Below are 18,284 nucleotides of genomic sequence, written 5' to 3'. Positions count from 1 at the left end.
CTCTCTCCTCTGTCTCTCTCTCCTTCTCTGTCTCTCTGTCTCTCTCTCTCCCTTCCTCCCCCTCTTCCCCCCTCTCCGTCCCTATCTCTATCTCTCTGTCTCTCTCTGTTTCTGTCTGTTTCTGTCTCTGTCTCTTCCTCTCTCTCTCCCTTCCTTCCCCCTCTTCCTCTCTCTGTGTCCCTCCTTCTGTCTCTCTCTCCCTCTATCTCCAATCACTCCCTCTTTCTCATTCTCTTTCTTTTTCTGTCTTGTGAAACCTGAATAAAGGAGATACCATGACTTCTATTAGAGATATATCCTTTTAACTTTAAGGAAATTCACATGATTTGTACTGGGATTTCTATAAAATTCCCTAAGGATATGCTTACAGGAATCTTCCCTAAACCAATCAGAGCATCTAGAACAGAGGTTCTTACACTGGAGTCAATGAATAGATCACAAGGGGATCTGTGAACTCGGATGGGAGAAATATTTGTATGTATTTCAACATAATTGATTTCCTTTGCAGTACTATGTATTTTATTTAACATATTTAAAAACATTATTCTGAGACAAGATCTGAAGGCTTTTCCAGACTGCCAGCAGGGCCCATAACACGAACTCTTAATCTAGAATGAAATAAATTATTTCTAAGGAATCATCATTGTGAAGTGACCTGAACAAGAGTAATAGACATCACTGAAACAACAGTTTCTATCTCCTTTTTGTAAGTCTCAGGGTTCAAGCTTCTCTCAATTTTTAAAGTGCTGGAAATAGAGCTGTTTACCAACTGTAAGCATTCATGTGATTCACCCCATGACAACAAAAAGGACAGAGATGAGCTTTGACAGCAGCCCTTCTTTAAAAAACATGTTTGCAAATGGCCGGAGGGGTAGACAGCAACCACAGAAACGGTTAAGTCCTTAGGGTCGTAACTCCATGGGAATCAGCCCAACAGAGGGCAAAGCTCTGGCTTCAAATGTCATCCTTGGGCCGCAGCTTGCTTGTGAGGTTTCCGCTCATGGTTGCCTTACTGTTTTTCTTTCTTTAGTGTGTACAAGGGCCCAGAGGCTTTTGGTGATGGGAGAATTTTTAGATTTTCATGTATTTCAAACAAAAGTAGAAACACATATACACACAACATTCCTTTGGAATGTGTCCTTTGGAAACACTTTCTATGTTTCCATATCATATGAAACAAAGCAAAACAAAAAAAAAATCCTTCCTTAAATGCTTATCTTTATCATATATTCAATATAACTAACTTTTTGGTAGGTGATTTGCCTTAAATGGAAACTGCCCCCATTCCATTACACCCCATATTCTCTAGATTATAAGTGTTAGAGTTGCTGCTGGGGTAGTGGATGGAGTAATGAGATTAGAATAAGAAACTCCTGGGTCCAAATCCCTCCTCCAACCAACTAACTGTTTGACCCTGGGCAAGTCACTGAACTTCTCTTGCCTTATCTATAAAATGGGGTGCAGGTTAGACTCAATGGTCTCTAAGGTCCTTTCAGTTCTATAACTTATAATCACATGCCTATATTTGCCCATGTTATTGACAGTTTTAAAATTTATTCAGCATGGAAATATATTCCCCACTTCCCACCCCCTTCTCACCACACCACAGCTAGCTAGCTGGTAGGTATCAGAGGCTTTGACAAGGTAATGGGGAGAAGTCAGGAAGATTTGGATTCAAATTCAGTCCCTGATCACTGCTAGCTATATGACCCTGGGTAAGTAACTTATCCTCTCTCGGCCTTATTTTCCTCATCTCTAAAATAGGAATGATAACAGCACTTACCTGACAAAGTTATGTGTCTCAAATGAAGTAATATTTTTAAAGAACTTTGCAAACTTTAGCATTGCATAAATGTTAGTTAGTATTATTACTAAGTTATAGACCAATTGTAATCTGCTAAGGAGAAGGGCCTTTCCATGTCAGGAATTCTCTAGACTGAGAAAATTACAGACCCTTTCAGTATTACTGACTTTCAGTTGTAATCTGGGAAATGTGATACTTTTACCTGATTATATTGTTGTGGAATTGCATAACAAATCACAGCATGCCACCCCTTTGTTGTTATTGTTCAATCATTTCAGTTGTGTTCTACTCTTTGTGGCCCCATTTGGGGTTTTCTTGGAGTGGTTTGCCATTTCCTTCTTCAGCTCATTTCACTGATGCCGAAACTGAGGCAAACTTGCCCAGGGTCACCCATCTAGTAAGAGTCCGAGGCTGCATTTGAACTTGGAAAGAAGAGTCGCCCTGATTCTAGGCTTGGCACTCTATTGCTTGCACCACCTAGCTGCCCGTGACATGTCTTGCCCAAAGTCAAGTGACAGTGAATCCCACAGCAGGGACCTCATATATTACTTTCAATTAAATAGATACACCTAGCACTTGACCTGAGAACATATGCCAAAGAAATATATTTTGAGGGAGGGGGCAATAAAAACCAGTATCACCTGAATGAATGGTGTTGCATAACTGGGCATGGACGACATGAGCCAACTTGCTGGATATATTAGAAGAAGACATAGTTTCAGAACATCACACACCCTCCAAGAACTCAGCTAAATTTGCCCAGGGGGCTTATGATGAAATTTTAAAGAAAAGGAAGAAATATATAATGTTTTTGCTTTTCATGGCATGGATGAGAATTTTGAAGCGGCAACTCTTCAAGTCCATAAAATTGGTTCCAGATTTGAGATTTGGGAACTCTTTTGTCAATGAAATTGGGATATATCATATCTCTTTATAGAGATGGGTTGGTGAGCAGTTTACTTTCATTCATTGTGTGTGTGTGTGTTTGTGTGTGCATGTGTTTGTATATCTATAGGGGGGAGTGGAGGTGGGGAATGTGTGTACCTGAGAGCAAAATTGTGGTACAATATTATGTAAAGTGATTAACCATTTGATGTGTTTAAGCATGATAATCCCCCTTTATTTGTACAGCCTTTTTAATACTCAAAACAAAAACAGGAAGAACAATGTTGACCAAACCTCTCAACCTTGTAGTTTCTAACACATGGACCAGTCCCAGAAATATGGCACGCAGATGCATATCTGCTGAGGGAAGAGGGAAATATTCATGAAATGCTAATCATAAGGTGAAAACTTTGACTAGAAAATGTAAGACTGGGTCAAAAATTCATTGCATGCTGACATTTACTTGGGTCAGTTCTGTTGATCTGTGTCCACCAAGTACTTCTATTTTGCCATCTTCACAACTGTATGGTATTAAAGACAAGGACATTCTACTGACTCCACCAACCACTATTATAACTGAAATGCTAATAATAAAATGAAAGACAGCATGATATAGAGGAGAAAGAACAGGGCTTAGTTTAAAAGAAATGGGTCCAAAGCCTGCCTTTGACACAGACCAGTTGGATATTTAACCTCTCTGTGACCCAGGTAGAACACTTGCCATCTGCTTTGGGGGAAAGAGTTGCCCCACTGGAAACTAATTATACTATTGAAATCACACATGCAATCTGCCCCAGGGGTGTGCTGATAAATGTTTAACAACCAGCTCTCAGAAAAAAAAAACATTTAAAAAACTTAATCTGTATTATTAATAATTTTTTCCATCAGTTTCTTAAATCTAGACCATTAACAAAACAACCAGACTGTGATTTGTAGCTTTGTTGATTTCCAAGGTATAAATGTTCACACTCGAATTTTAACAATCGGCTCTCAGGCAAGAGCCAGTTTGAGCCCTATCCCCACAAGCATGCTCTGATACCTCAGTTTCCCCTTTCAATTTCTCTGGTTTCTTTCAAGACTCGCCTCAAATACCACCCCCTACTGGAAACCTTTCCTTGTCCCCAGATGCTAGGTTATTTTCTATCCATCTCGTTCATATCTTTTAGGTTATCTATTTTTGTCTTCCCCAGTAGAATGTGAGCTTCCTGAGGGTAGGGACTATGGTCGCCTTTCTTTGTATTCCCAGTGCCTACCACAGTGACTGGCACATAACAAATGCATAATGAATTTCTGTAGCCCAATTGACACAAATAACAATAACAGATGAATTTTATATACGGAAATAGATCTGTGTTCTTATTAATTTGAGTTGCATTATGAAGATGCAGATTGTCACCAATTCATACCTGTCCCTTAGTGAGGTTCTTATCCTTGTCTTCCCAGAATTCTGTCACAAGGCTTCCACTCAGCATATTGGGAGTTTTCCTCACTTTCTTGACCTCATGAGGATATGAAATGAGATAATTGTATGTAAAGCACTTTGCAAGTCTTAAAACACTATGTCTATGGTAGTAGTAGCAGCTAGAGTAGCTATAGTAGGATAGTAGTTGTAGGAGCAGTAGAGTCGCAGTTATTGCTGTTGTATCTACGGCACATGTAGGCAATTCAGGGGTTATCCTCTTGCGTTTTCTTCTTTTTTTCTGATACATTTCTTCAATGATATTGTTTGCTCCATTTCTCTTTTATAATCCTACTTTTGCAATGTGTTGCAAACTACTTACATTTTACTGATTTTCACAATTTTAGAAATGCTTTATATATGTAGTTATATTCACATATATAATATTTTATATTATCGCATTCAATAGAAATTGACCTGAAAAAGTAATAACAAGTCACTAGAAAATTTTCTGTGAGACTCTGTGCAGTTTTGTTTTATTTTTAAAATTTGGTGGGAGTGTTGGTCAGAGAACATTTCTTAATAAATAGAAGAATAAGGTCATCCTTCCCTCCCAAGGACTCAGCACTCATTGTCCCAACCCATTTGGCACTTAATCATAAATTTCTTTAAGCCACCCATTGCATCATCCAATATTGCATTTTTTTTTTGCTCAAATTGGTATGCCACCCTAATAAGATTGTAAGATCTTAAAGGAAAGGATTATTTGCTACATATTGAGGCTGCAAAAGATCTTGGTTTGAATACTGTCTCAGACACTAGTTATTTGACCCTGGACAAGTCATGGCTTTTCCTAGCCTTGGCTTCTTTATCTGTAAAATGGGGAGAATAATTATTACATGACTGATGTCATGCAAATTTTGCTTGCTACAAGGAAAGGTCTTTGTGAACCTTAACATGTAAACCTTAACCTTAATAATATTGTAGCTGTTATGATGACCCACTCTGCTTTCGTAGTTTTAGTGAAAGTTCCTAAAAGCCTATTTTGGCAAGATTTCTATCTTATATTGTCTTTCTGTGGAAACTTGCAGAAATTATTTCACCTTACCAAGCCTTGGTTTCCTCATTTGTAAATAGTGGAGGGTAGACTAATCCTCTAAGGTTTTTCTCATCTCTAACTCCCATAATTCTGTGATGTACATAGAAGTGTAGAAAGTCCCCATGGTCTCCGAGTCTAGCTATGGCTATATGGGTGCTCTCTTTTGCTCATCTCCCAAATCCCAGGACTTTAGACTGGCACAGAACTCAGGCAATACCACCTTCACACTACGTACAATGTGGTAAATCCCATATCTGTTCCTCTGTGTTGTTATATTTTTTAAAATGTAATTTGGTCACTTAGAAGCATGGAAAAGTCTGAAAGTCCTTTCATTTCTCAATTCTCTTATCTCTTGCTTTTTCCCCCCTTGAGGACAAACACACCCCTTTCTAATTCTGTCATGTGCTTCAATGAGTAGCCTCTCCTTTAGTCTCTGAATAATGGAAGTAGTCATTGGACTCATGATGTCTGAGAAAATACACTTGCTTACTTGCAGATGTTCACTGTCTGTCTCTGTCTGTCACTCTGTCTGTCTCTTTTTCCTCTCTCCCTTCCCTCCCTCTTTCCCCTTTCCCTGTTTTCTTCAGTCCCTCTTTGTCTTCCCCCCTCCCTTCTTATCTTCCTCCTCTCTTCCCTTCCCTTCTTTCCTGCCTTCCCCCTCCTTCCCTCTCCTTTTGTCTCTGTGTCTGTCTGTCTGTCTGTCTCTCTCTATCGCCCTCTCCCTCTCTCCCTCTCCTTCTCTCTCTCTGTCTCTGCCTCTCTCTCTCTCACACACACACCCCTAAGTGGGTGGCTACTATGCTCTTAAGCACTCTTCTTGATTAAAACTATCCATGCACTCTTTGAGGGCCACAAAAAAAGCTGTTTTTATTTTAGAAGTTAATCCAGCTGATCTGGTTTAGCAATCTCATATCCTCTTAACTATAAGAACTTAAGCTCATGTAAGACAGCTGTTTCCATAGTCTTGCCTGGGAACTGAGTCTCTAGCAAACATTTCCCATTCAGATCTGCAGCCTCTGAGGACTCCATAATTGGCTCTATCCATTAGGAGGTCAGGATATGTGCTTCATCCTTGATTGGACCTTCACATTAATGTATAGGTGTTAAGTAATAAAAATAACTTAGGGGGTGGCCAGGTAGCACAGCGAGTAAGAGCACCGGCTCCAGTGTCAGGATGACCTGGGGATTGAATCCGGGCTCAGACACTTAGCACCCACCCAGAAACACCTGGCTGTGTAACCTTGAGCAAGTTACTTAACCCAGATTGCTTAAAAAAAATAACTCAGACAAGAACTTAAGATGAAGCAGATTATGCTTTGTTCCTAGGCTGACAAGACCTGATAGAGTTTCCAGGGTGTTGATAGTAGGTCCCTGAGCAGAGGCTATTGAAGAAGGTCCATGAAGCAGAAGGCTATAGGATGTGGAAATTGTGCCATCCAGTGAGTTTCTATCCTATGGGCCCCTGGAATCCTGGTTGACCATGAAGTTGCTTTGTTTTCTCCTTTTCTTTTCTTTTCCCTTTTGGAGGGGGCAAGGTGGGGCAATTGGGGTTAAGTTACTCGCCCAAGGTCACATGGCATGAAGTTGTTTACACAGATCTACAAAGTCCTATGTGTACACCAAGCATGATTATTTTAATCTTTATTCACCACCAGCAAAATTGGCAGTTTGAATAATGGGTTTTATACAAATGGTACCAGTCATCTTGGTGGTTAACAAATGCATGCTGGTTCATTGATTGATTGGTTGCTCTTATTAACAGCACAGTAGGAAAAATAAGCAAACTTATATCCTGTATTCAAAGACTAAAATGGAGCTGAACTCTCATGGGCAGGAAGATAAGCAATAAGCATTCATGAAGCACCTAGTCTATGCCAGACACTGGGAATACAACTATAGGCTAAAAGAAAGTTAATCTTTGCCTTAAAAGAGTACATTCTAATGGAAGAAAACAAAACACAAGAGGAGTTGGGTGGTGGGGCAGTGTTACAAAGGTGCCTATCCGGGGGCATGGTGGCGAGGTCTAGGGAGCTAGGAGCAGAGTTGGGAGGAGAACGAAGGATAATTTGCCTGGTTCCAGAGCCCTAGGAGGAACTCACCAATGGGAGAAGAGTGTTGGAGGGGTGGAGGGATGTGTCAGGGTGAGAAAGGCCCCAGCTACTGAAAGTCCCAGAGTAAGAAGGCAGGGCACAGTGGCAAAGTCTGGAGAGTAGAAGCAGAGCCAGGAGGAGAATGAAATACGATGGCTGTGGGTATTCCCTCCAATAATTCAGATTATGACCCATCTATGGCTGCCCATCCTGTGTTACTCTATCAATATTCTCCCTTAAGTTGGCCTTAGGGAATCCACCAAACCAGCTGGAGCCTTCATCATTTTCTCTTGACATCACAAGTACACCTAGTGTAGCATATAGGCTTCTCATCCCTTGCCCCTTGCCCTTGCCATGTAATTAGCCTACCATCTTTTTCATTCAGATATTTTAATATCTTCTGTAAACTGAATGAATAACCTCACATTATATGCATTACTATTTTTCAAAAAGCATAAGGAAGCTATTGTAAGTTTCCTATGTATCAATACATCTGTAGAATTACTGAATTCACAACTTTTTGTCATCAAGTATTTTCTTCACAGATACTATTAAATGTGGTTCCACAGGAAAAAACTGACATTACAAAGGGATCCTAATATCTGAAGATCTTGAGATTCATTGGTCTATTCCTTCATATTGATTGGAATTCTCCATGGAACATATTGGACCTTCTCTTATGGGGGTCCAAGGATGCCCACAATAAATAGGTGAGGCAGATTCAACACTTTCTTGTAAATGATTCTGGATTTTGAAGACCACTATTCTCTGCTGCCTCCTTTCCTGCCATTGATTCTTCCTCTCTTTACATATCCTTTTGAATTTATTATCCTTTGATTGGATCATAGATCTAGGAGGGCCTTCACATTCTATCTCTTCCAACCCCCTCATTTTGCAGATGTGAAAACCGAGGCCCACAAAGTGCCTTGTCCAAAGTTACAGAGCTAAGAAGCATCAGAGGTTGTATCTGACCCCAAGATAGTTGATTCCAAAGGCCCATTCTCTTTCCACTCCCTCAGGCTTGCCTTTTTCTCTTGCTCACGTTTTCTCCTTGCTTTTCCATTTTCTTTTCTACTACCTGTTTCATCCTTATAACCATGAATAATTCATTACAATTTTAAGATGTTGCTTTGATAAACCAGCACATAATATTTTCCTAGTTCACAATTGGATTTGAAATCACAGAACATGGGCTTAATGACTTGGGCTACTATTTGCTGCTTGGGTGACCTTAGGTAAAGTTCTCTTTCTCATCTATAAATGAATGGGTTGGGCCTCCAGTCCATAGATCATTTGTGCTGTTTTATCTTGGTCAGGAAAAGGGGTTGTCATCACAACCATTGTAAAATTAATCAATGCAAGGGAAACGTGGGTAGCTAGGTAGTGAAGTGGATAGAGCACTGACACTAGCTGTGAGATCCTAGGTAAGTCATTTAACCGTATTTGCCTCAGTTTCCTCATAAGTAAAATGAGCTGGAGAGAGAAATGGCAAACCACTAGAGTATCTTTGTGAAGAAAACCCCAAATAGCGTCACAAAGAGTCTGACATGACTGAAATGACTCATTTCAAGGAAAACATACAGGCTACACTTGCGCTTATTTACATACAGTTTAAAGCAAATCTAGTTGAGAACTTTATACCTGTACCACTCCACTGAAAAAATGTGCCTTTCCAATTAGTCACATCTCTTACATTATGATAGACTCTACATGTCTATAGTCCCAAGATATTAATGATAATAAACCACATTTTTTTTAAGCAATCAGGGTTAAGTAACTTGCTCAAGGTTACATGGCCAGGTGTTTTTGGGTGGGTGCTAAGTGTCTGAGCCCGGATTCGATCCCAGGTTATCCCAACTCTGGGGCCGGTGCTCTTACTCACTGAGCCACCTGGCTGCCCATAATAAACCACATTTCTACAAATTTCTTGGGAAGTGGAATTTCCATGGGAATGGAAATGATAAATTGCCTTCTTGGGTCTTGATAATGACATCTTTGACAATGACACCATCATCAAGTACAACACAATATTACAGGGCATGTGCTAAGAAGTATGCATTCTTCAAAGTCAATTTCTTTTTGAAAGCAAAGCAGTGTTTGGAAGGAAGTTTGTGCAAAAAGTTGCATGAGTTTCCTAACAGAGAAGCTCGATTAAGCCATAGAAATGTTTCACAAGAATATTTGACACACAGCATGGCATAGCTGAAGAATTACTGGACAAGAATGGAGTCAGCAGAGACTGAGGTCTGACTCTTGGTCCTGAGACTTGTAAATGTGAATGGTCATTATTATGTTCATTTCATATCATTAAATTCTACTTAACTGAGGAAAGGTATCTAACCCAAACACTCTAAGGCTCATTGATTTTTCTCATCTTAACTGTCTATAAATATTTTGAAATTAAAATCAGTTTAGTTACAGCTGAGTAAAATAATTTCTTTCATAATTTAATTTACCTTAGAGATCATTTAGTCTTAACATCTCTTTTTATAGGTAAGGAAAGTGAGACCAAGGAAGGTGAATAGATTCTTTGAATGCCATACAAGTAGTAAATAGCAGAGGCTGATTTTAATCCCATGTCTCTTTATTTCAAATTCAATGTGATTTCCTCTACATCAGAATTGTCTTACACAGGACACACAGGTCATGTAGCCCATGACACTCTGCAGTTTGGCCCAATTAAACCAGATTTAAAAAGTAGTTCCTATTTATCTGCTTTTTGAAGGGGGGAAGGCAGAGAAACTGGGGTTAAGTGACTTGCCCAAGGTCAAAGGGCTAGTAAGTATTAAGTGTCTGAGGTCAGATTTGAATTGAGGTCTTCCTGACTCCAGGACTGGTATTCTATTCACTGTGCCACCTATCCACTCCATTGCTATCTATTTTTAATGTATTGGTATATTGATAAAAAAAATAAATAAATGAAGAAAGAATAAAAAAAGAGTAAAAAAGTGTTTTCAAATCAACGTGTGACCTACAAGAATTCTTATGTATGGTTTAGTGGCTACCAATTCTATTGAGTTTGACACACTTGAAATTTACCTAGTAGAAGTTTTAGTTCTTTATTTGCCATTTTATAAAAATTTCATTTGTGTTATAGATGACAAATTATAACAAGTCTTGAAATACCCCCTTTTCATCACACCTTTCTCTTCAGACACTACCTTTTTTTTTTTCTACCTTAAGTACATACAATAGAAAGCACAATGTTCATGCCAGTTACTCTGTTAATATGATTCTGTTAGCTCAAAAATATAAAAAAAACCCACAATGACTGCAGTCTCTTGTCACTCCAGTTTTGCTAGGTTCATATGTCAGAGTCAACGTTTATATAGTGCTTGAAGGTTTGTGAAACACTTTACATTCATTATTTCATTTGAACCTAGTAACAATCCTGTGAAGCAGATGCAACAGGTCTTTAATGTCCTCATTTTACAGAAGAGAAAACTGAGGCTGAGAGACCCAAAGTTACTTACCCTAGGTCACAGAGCTAAGAAACATCAGGGTGAGGGGCAGCCAGGTAGCACAGCAAGTAAGAGCACCGGCCCCAGAGTTGGGATGACCTGGGATCGAATCTGGGCTCAGACACTTAGCATCCATCCAGAAACAACTGGCTGTGTAACTTTGAGCAAGTTACTTAACCCCAATTGCTTGGTGCAGCCAGGTGGCGCAGTGAGTAAGAGCACCAGCCCCAGAGTTGGGATGATCTGCGATTGAAACTGGCAGTGTAACCTTGAGCAAGTTACTTAACCCCAATTGCTTAAAAAACAAACAAACAAAAAAAACCATCAGGGTGGGATTCAGACTAAGGTCTTCTTAACTTCAAGTCCGATACTCTGCTGCTCTATCTCCAACACCACACTGTCCCTGCACATACATGTATATATGTGTATGTGTATACATTATGTACATGTGTATACCCCATATATGTAACACACACACATATATACACATGCACATATAGCTTTACATATTCATATAAAATAAGAATAACAATAATGCCACATATATATTTAGGCATATTATTTACGTTTCTATATGTATATATGTATATGTATATTTATATATATATATGCACACACACAAACATATATGCAGCTTGGTGTAACTAGGAGTCTCAGTAGATAGAATGATGGGATTGGAGTCAGGAGGACACAAGTTCAAATCCAGCCTCAGACACTTGCTAGCTGTGTGACCCTGGGCAAGTCACTCAACCCTGTTTGCCTCAGTTTCCTCATCTGTAAAATGGGGAAAAGATACTCTAGTATCTTTGCCAAGAAAACCCCAAATGAGGTCAAGAAGAGTTGGATATGACAGAAAAGCAGCTGAAATATGCCGCTTAGTGGTACAGTTGATAGAGCACTGAACTTGGATTTACGAAGGTCTGAGTTCAAATTCAGACTTAGACATTTACTAGTTGTGTGATCCTGGGCAAATCAGTTAATCTCTATTTGCCTCACATAGTATGGGGAATGGGGATGATAGCAGCATTTGCCTCTCAGGATTGTTGTGATTGTCAAATAAGTTGTTTATAAATGCTTTGCAAAACTTTAAATACTGTTTAAATACTAGTTGATTTTTATGCACACACACACATTGAAATACCAGCTTTGTCATGCACACAGATAGGAAGGGTAGCTTAAAGAACATTGGAGAAGAGTCAGGTGATTTTGCTTTTTTTTTTCTTTTGGAGGGCAGATGGGGTTAAGTGACTTACCCAAGGTCACACAGCTAGTTTTGTGTGTGTGTCTGAGGCCGGATTTGAACATAGGTCCTCCTGACTCCAGGGCTGGTGCTTTATTCACTGCATCACCTAGCCTCCCCTATGGGTACCAATTTTACTACTGACACACTGTGGACTTTTAGGCAAATCCCTGAATCTCTCTGGACTTCAGTTTTCTTCTCAATAAAGTAGGAACAAAAATATCTGTCTCTAGTTACCTTCCTGATTTGCTTCAAGGATGAAATTAGTAATTAATTGGGTAGTACCTTGAAAAAAGTACAAGGACTGTGTAGTGTTGCAGTTTATATGTATAGTTACTGTTGAAAATAACACTAGTAGTGGTGATTGTAATCTATATGGGAAGATTTAAAATATGTGCATAACATGATACATAGACTTAGCTGTATAATTCTTAAAAATAAAAAAAAAACCCAAACCTCTGACTCACAGCACACTGAATTATATTCTCCTGTTGAATTTTCAATCATTCTACCCTGCATAAACTTAATGAGAAATATTCACGGAATCTCATATTATTTGATCTGAGAACATCTGCAACACTGTCTAGACCATATCTTTCTCAGTACCCAATTTGAATTGCTATCAATGTCAAATATCATATTCCAGGTCGTATTTTATTTTTGCTGAACAACATGAATTATGCCTCGGTCTCCAGTCAAGTCAATCTCCATTGGAAATGTTCCAACTCTGGCAGACTTTTGAGCTCATTTGCTGATACCACCCACAATGCAGTGGGTCCTTGTTTTAGAAAGGACAATTCTGTAGCATGCCTTGTTCCATGCCTCCTTTTCTTAATGTTGATTTTGGGGGTAGGCTATTATGTCTCTTCTAAATAAGGATTCCAGAAATACTTTCTTCAAAGAATCTTCTCTGACTAATCCTTTGCTCACTCCCTAAGATTGTTTCCCTTAGCACTTAATGTGAAGCCACATCCTTAATTTTAGATTGTTCTTTAGTTCCTTATATGTTTTCTTGTCTCCTCAGGTACACTGTAAGTTCTTTGAGTACAGGAACTATGCCTTCTCTTCTTTTTTTCTGACACTCCTTCTCCTCCCCCTTCCTCCACCATGACTCATAGAGTCAGTGTGTACATCAGGTGCTCAGTCAACATATAACATCCATGGCATTATTGTCTGGATACATATTTCTCTAGTTTTATCTGGGTTATTGTAAGTCAGTCTGATCACTTGCAGGGTAGTCTTTGCTCTCCTATGACTCCCTGACTTGGTTATACTTGTATGGTTAGGGAATGAATTACCCCAAAGCTTCCTTTTTCATTCTCCTAACTTCTTCCTTACATCTTTTCAGGTGTTGACTTTTCTTTCCTAATACCTAACATTTATATAGTGCTTTAAGGTTTGCAAATATTCTAAAGATATCTCTTTTGATCCTCACAACTATTCTGGGAGGTAGGTGCTATTATTATCCTCATTGTACAGATGAGGAAACTTAGGCAAACTGATGTTAAGTGACTTGCCTAGGGTCACACAACTAGTAAGTATCTGAGGCAGGATTTGAACTCAGGTCTTCCTGACTCTATGTCTTTTATACTCTCTTCTCATTACTCCTAATTCTGCCCTCTGGGGCCAATTACTCTTCAATGTGACAGCATTAAAATACTTGAAGAAAACTATCATATCCTCCTTACATCCACTCCCAGCCTACTCTTCTCCAGTCCAAACATTCCTAGTTCCTTCCAACAATCCTTAGATAACATGGTTTTGAATCCTTTCACCATCCTAGTCAATACTCTTAGATAAACTCCAGTTGGTCAATATCCTTCAAGCACTAAATCTGTCTTCTCTGCCATTTTGTCCACTCGAATAAAGCATTGGTTTTCTATGTTCTCTCTCATCCTTATTCTCATGCTTATCATTAAAAACACACAGAAATGAGATGTGGCATGATAAAATACTAGGATCATGGATCTGGAAGTCCGTATACCTGAATATCTATTTCTACTGTTAAAATAATTTCTACGCAATGTGATTTCCATTCTTAGAACCATAGGTTTGAATTTGTAAAATGAAAGGGTTATACTATGTAAACTCTAAAGTCCGTTCCAGTTCTGAAATTCACATTCATTGGCTCATGGCCCAATACTAAATTCTGCTCATAGTATGTCTTTTTGATCTGAAGCAATTTGAGTAGTGCCTGGTCTTTAGTACATGATAAAGATCTCATGTCTCAAAGAAGCTAGGTTTATGTCTATACAGGGGGCCAAGGAGAGCCAGGGTGAGAAAAAGCTTTCTGTTTTTATAACAAAATGAAATTTCACATCAACAAGTTCATTCTTTATTTCAGAAGTTAAACAGGATTATAGATTTTTTTTTTGTTCAGTCTTTTCAGTTGTGTCTGACTCTTCATGACCCCATTTGGGGTTTTCTTGGAAAAGACACTGAAGTGGTTTGCCATTTCCTTCTCCAGCTCATTTTACAGGTAGGCAAACTGAGGCAAACAAGGTTAAGTGACTTACACACAGCTAGTAAGTGTCTGAGGCCAGATATGAACTCAGAAAGATGAGTCTTCCTGACTCTAGGCCAGGCACTCTATCCACTGTGCCATCTAATTTCCCTTAGAGATTTAGAGCTGGAATTTAATCAACCTCCTCACTTCACGGATGAGGAAACTGAGGTCCATAGAGGTTAAGTATCTTGGCCAAAGTCATATGGTTAATCCATGATCTTGGATTTAAACTAGGTCTACTTAGGATGAATATGTTGCTCTTTTGTCCGAACCGGAAATATTTTGTGTGGCATTTTTATTTGATTGCAACTGAGGTTAAATTCATGACAAGTTCTTTTTTCTTAGCATCTTAAACTGAGACAAATAAGTGAAGATAGATACGTACTTCAGGTTTAGCAATTCCATCTTCCTCACTTAAGCTGTTTATGTGAGTTGTCCTGTTGTCAGTTGGAGACATCATCAGGTTTGCTGAGACATCGGTGGGAAGTTGTACAAGAAAAACTAATGTTTTCCTGGGTTATTTTGACTTCTAGACTGCATCAGCTTGGTTTTCTTTTCACATCTCTTTGCAACCCCACCCTGTTTGTTCCTTTGAAGCTATTGTCTATTTGACTGGAGAAAATGTGCTTTAGAAAACTCAACGGCCAATTATGTCAATAGGAACAGACTCCCACCAACTCTCAAATCACATATGTGAAATGACTAAGCCCATAAGCTTGAGTTACCCAGAATGCTTCTTCATCCACCATGAAAAAAAATTTCTGCTGAAGTATTGTATTTTAGTGTATTTTCTCCATCTCTATTCATGGTAATCGTCCTCAAATTCTGCTTAAATGTTTCATTAGTATAATTTTCTCAATTAAGGCCAGCTCTGCTAACTTGGGGGTTCTCATGAAGGCATCTTGTCAACACATTTGCTGGAATGCCTGATGCTTCAGGGTCCTCCATTCATTCTGCTTCCCTTCCCCTTAGTCAGATAACAGCCACCTGAGTTCAGGTGCTCATCACCGCCTGCTTGGACTATTACAACCATCTCTCCCTTTTCCCATCTGTCCCTGACCCAGCTGCCAAAATGATTTTCCTAAAGAACAGAAAGTCACTTTTTAACTAGTGGCTCCCTATCATCTCCAGATTGAGTCTTTCACCTACCTTTCCAGGTTTATTGTCCATTATTCCTCTTTATGCCGTCTGTGGCCCAGTTGAATTGGACTCCTTGACATTCCTCAAATGTGTTTGTCTAGTTTCTACTTATGTGTCTTTGCAAAGGTAAAAAGGATGGAATACCAGGCATTCCCTATGCCTAGAATATAGGCATATATATATATATATATATATATATATATATATATATATATATAATATATCCCTTCTTTCCTCTGCCTCTCACAATCTTTAGATTCCTTAAAAACTCAATTCAACTGCCACCTTCTGCATAAGACCTTGTATTTATTTTCTGTTTTGTGCATACTTCTATAAACACACATTATCTCCTGGTAGACAGAACACTGGGCCTGGAGTCAGGAAGACTTGAGTTCAAATTCTGCCTCAGATACTAACTAGCAGGTTGACCTGTGGCAAGTCACCTAACCTGTGTTTACCTCAGTTTCCTCATCTGTAAAATGGGAATAATAAAAGAAACTCTGTCCAATGAGATAATATTTGTAAAGGGTTTAGCACAATTCCTGGCATGTAATAGGTGCTGTAGATAAATGTAAGCCATTGTTATTAATATTATTATCATGATTGGTTTCATTTTTGACCTTGGATCCTTAGTAATAGCACAATGTCAGGTATATACAGGTTCTGAATAAGTACTTATTAAGTGATTTCTGGGTCCCCTTGAACAGGATACTTAACTTGTCTATTTCCTCATGTAAAATAAAGAGATTGGACTAGAAAACCTTTAGGGTCCCTTCTAGCTTCAAATCTATGATCCTATAAAGTAAAATATACTATCCCTGTCTCTTCAGAGCTTAGCACAGTGCCTGGAAAACAGTAGGTGCTTAATAAATGTTCATTGACTTACTCAAAGAGCTGCCATATAGAAAAAAAATTAGAAACCAAAAGCTGATGAATTGCTATGAAACTTACTCTAGCACTTTCAGAGTCCACAATGCCTCCAGGATTGGTGCTCCCTTGATCAGTACAGATCTATTTTTCAATAGCTGGTCTTCATTAGTTTCTGTGACCAAAAGGAAATTCATCACATGGTGGTTAGCTCTCTGGTGATGAGTCTTACTATCCTTAACTTAGCTGGTCATCTGGTACAGGCACCATCTGCCCCATGTCTGTACTTAGAGCCCATCCAACTTAATAAGACCTGCCATGGCTTGTGTTCTGCTGGCATGGAATCAGAGACTGCAGGATCACATCTGCACTACAATATGCCATTGGAACAGGAACTTGGGTGAAGAATTTAGAAGCATAGGCTGTATGTATAAGTACTTTAGAAACATAAAGCAAATAAATGATTTGCATGAATCAGCCTGAGTCATAAGGGAAGGTTCTTGGAATTGGCTTTCAAGTCAGTCCTTGACTGAGAGATAGAGGGATAATGTATTAACATTTAAAAAAATGAACTTAGTAATAATTGGCATTTATAGAATGCCATAAAGTTTGTGAAACACTTTGCAATTATTATCTCACTTGATCCTCACAACAACCCTGAGAGGTGTCATTATTATCCCCATTTTACAGATAAGGAAACTGAGGCAAAAAGAAATTAAGTGACTTATCTAGGATCACACAGCTAGGAAATATCTGAGGTTGGATTTGAACTCAGTTCTTCCTGACTCCCAGTGCAATAATCAATCTATTCTGCCTCCTGGTTGATGCATCATCAACACACACAGACATTTCAGTGTATAAAAAACAAAAGGATTATATGTGAAGTCATAAAATTCTGTTGAAAAATAAATATTAAATATAATGAAGTTGGAGCAAAATTGCTCTATTTGTGTCTCCTGAAGTTTTTTAAAATCTGCTATGTATTTTGAAAACTTCATGTTGAAAATATATAGAGAACTGAGTCAAATTTGTAAGAATACAAGCCATTCCCCAATTGATAAATGGTCAAAGGATGGATGCTCTGAAAACAGGCAGTTTTCAGAGGAAGACATTAAAGCTATCTATAGTCATATAAAAAAATACTCTAAATCACTACTTTTTAGAGAGATGAAATCAAAACAACTTTGAAATACCATATCACACCTATCACATTAACTACTATGACAAAACAGGGAAATGATAAATGTTGGAGAAGGTGTGGGAAAATTGGAAAACTAATTCATTGTTGGTGGAGTTGTGAACTGATCCAACCATTCTGGAGAGCAATTTAGACCTATGCCCAAAGGGCTATAAAAATTTGCATGCTCTTTGGACCAGCAATACTACTGCTAGGGCTGTAACCCAAAGAGATCATAAAAATGGGAAAAGGACCCACATGTACAAAAATATTTATAGCAACTCTTTTTGTGGTGACCAAGAACTGGAAATTGAAGATGACTGAACAAGTTGTGGTATATGAATGTAATGGAATATCATTGTGCTATAAGAAATGATGATTTCAGAATAACCTGGAAAGACTTACATGAACTGATGCTGAGTGAAATGAGCAGAACCAAGAGAACATTGTACACAGTAACAGCCACAGTGTGCTGACTTTGATAGACTTAGCCCTTCTCAGCAATGGAAGGACCTAAAACAATTCCAAAGGACTCATGATTGAAAATGTCATCCACATCCAGAGAAAGAGCTATGGAGCCTCAAGGCAGATCGAAGTAGGCTATTTTCTTTTTTGT

Source organism: Petaurus breviceps, unplaced genomic scaffold (assembly GCF_028583685.1).
Source record: "Petaurus breviceps papuanus isolate PSGF00001 unplaced genomic scaffold, PetGlider_PUasm1.0 688, whole genome shotgun sequence".
Taxonomy (NCBI): Eukaryota; Metazoa; Chordata; class Mammalia; order Diprotodontia; family Petauridae; genus Petaurus; species Petaurus breviceps.
The sequence above is the reverse complement of the archived record's forward strand: the minus strand, read 5'-3'. Positions refer to the sequence as shown.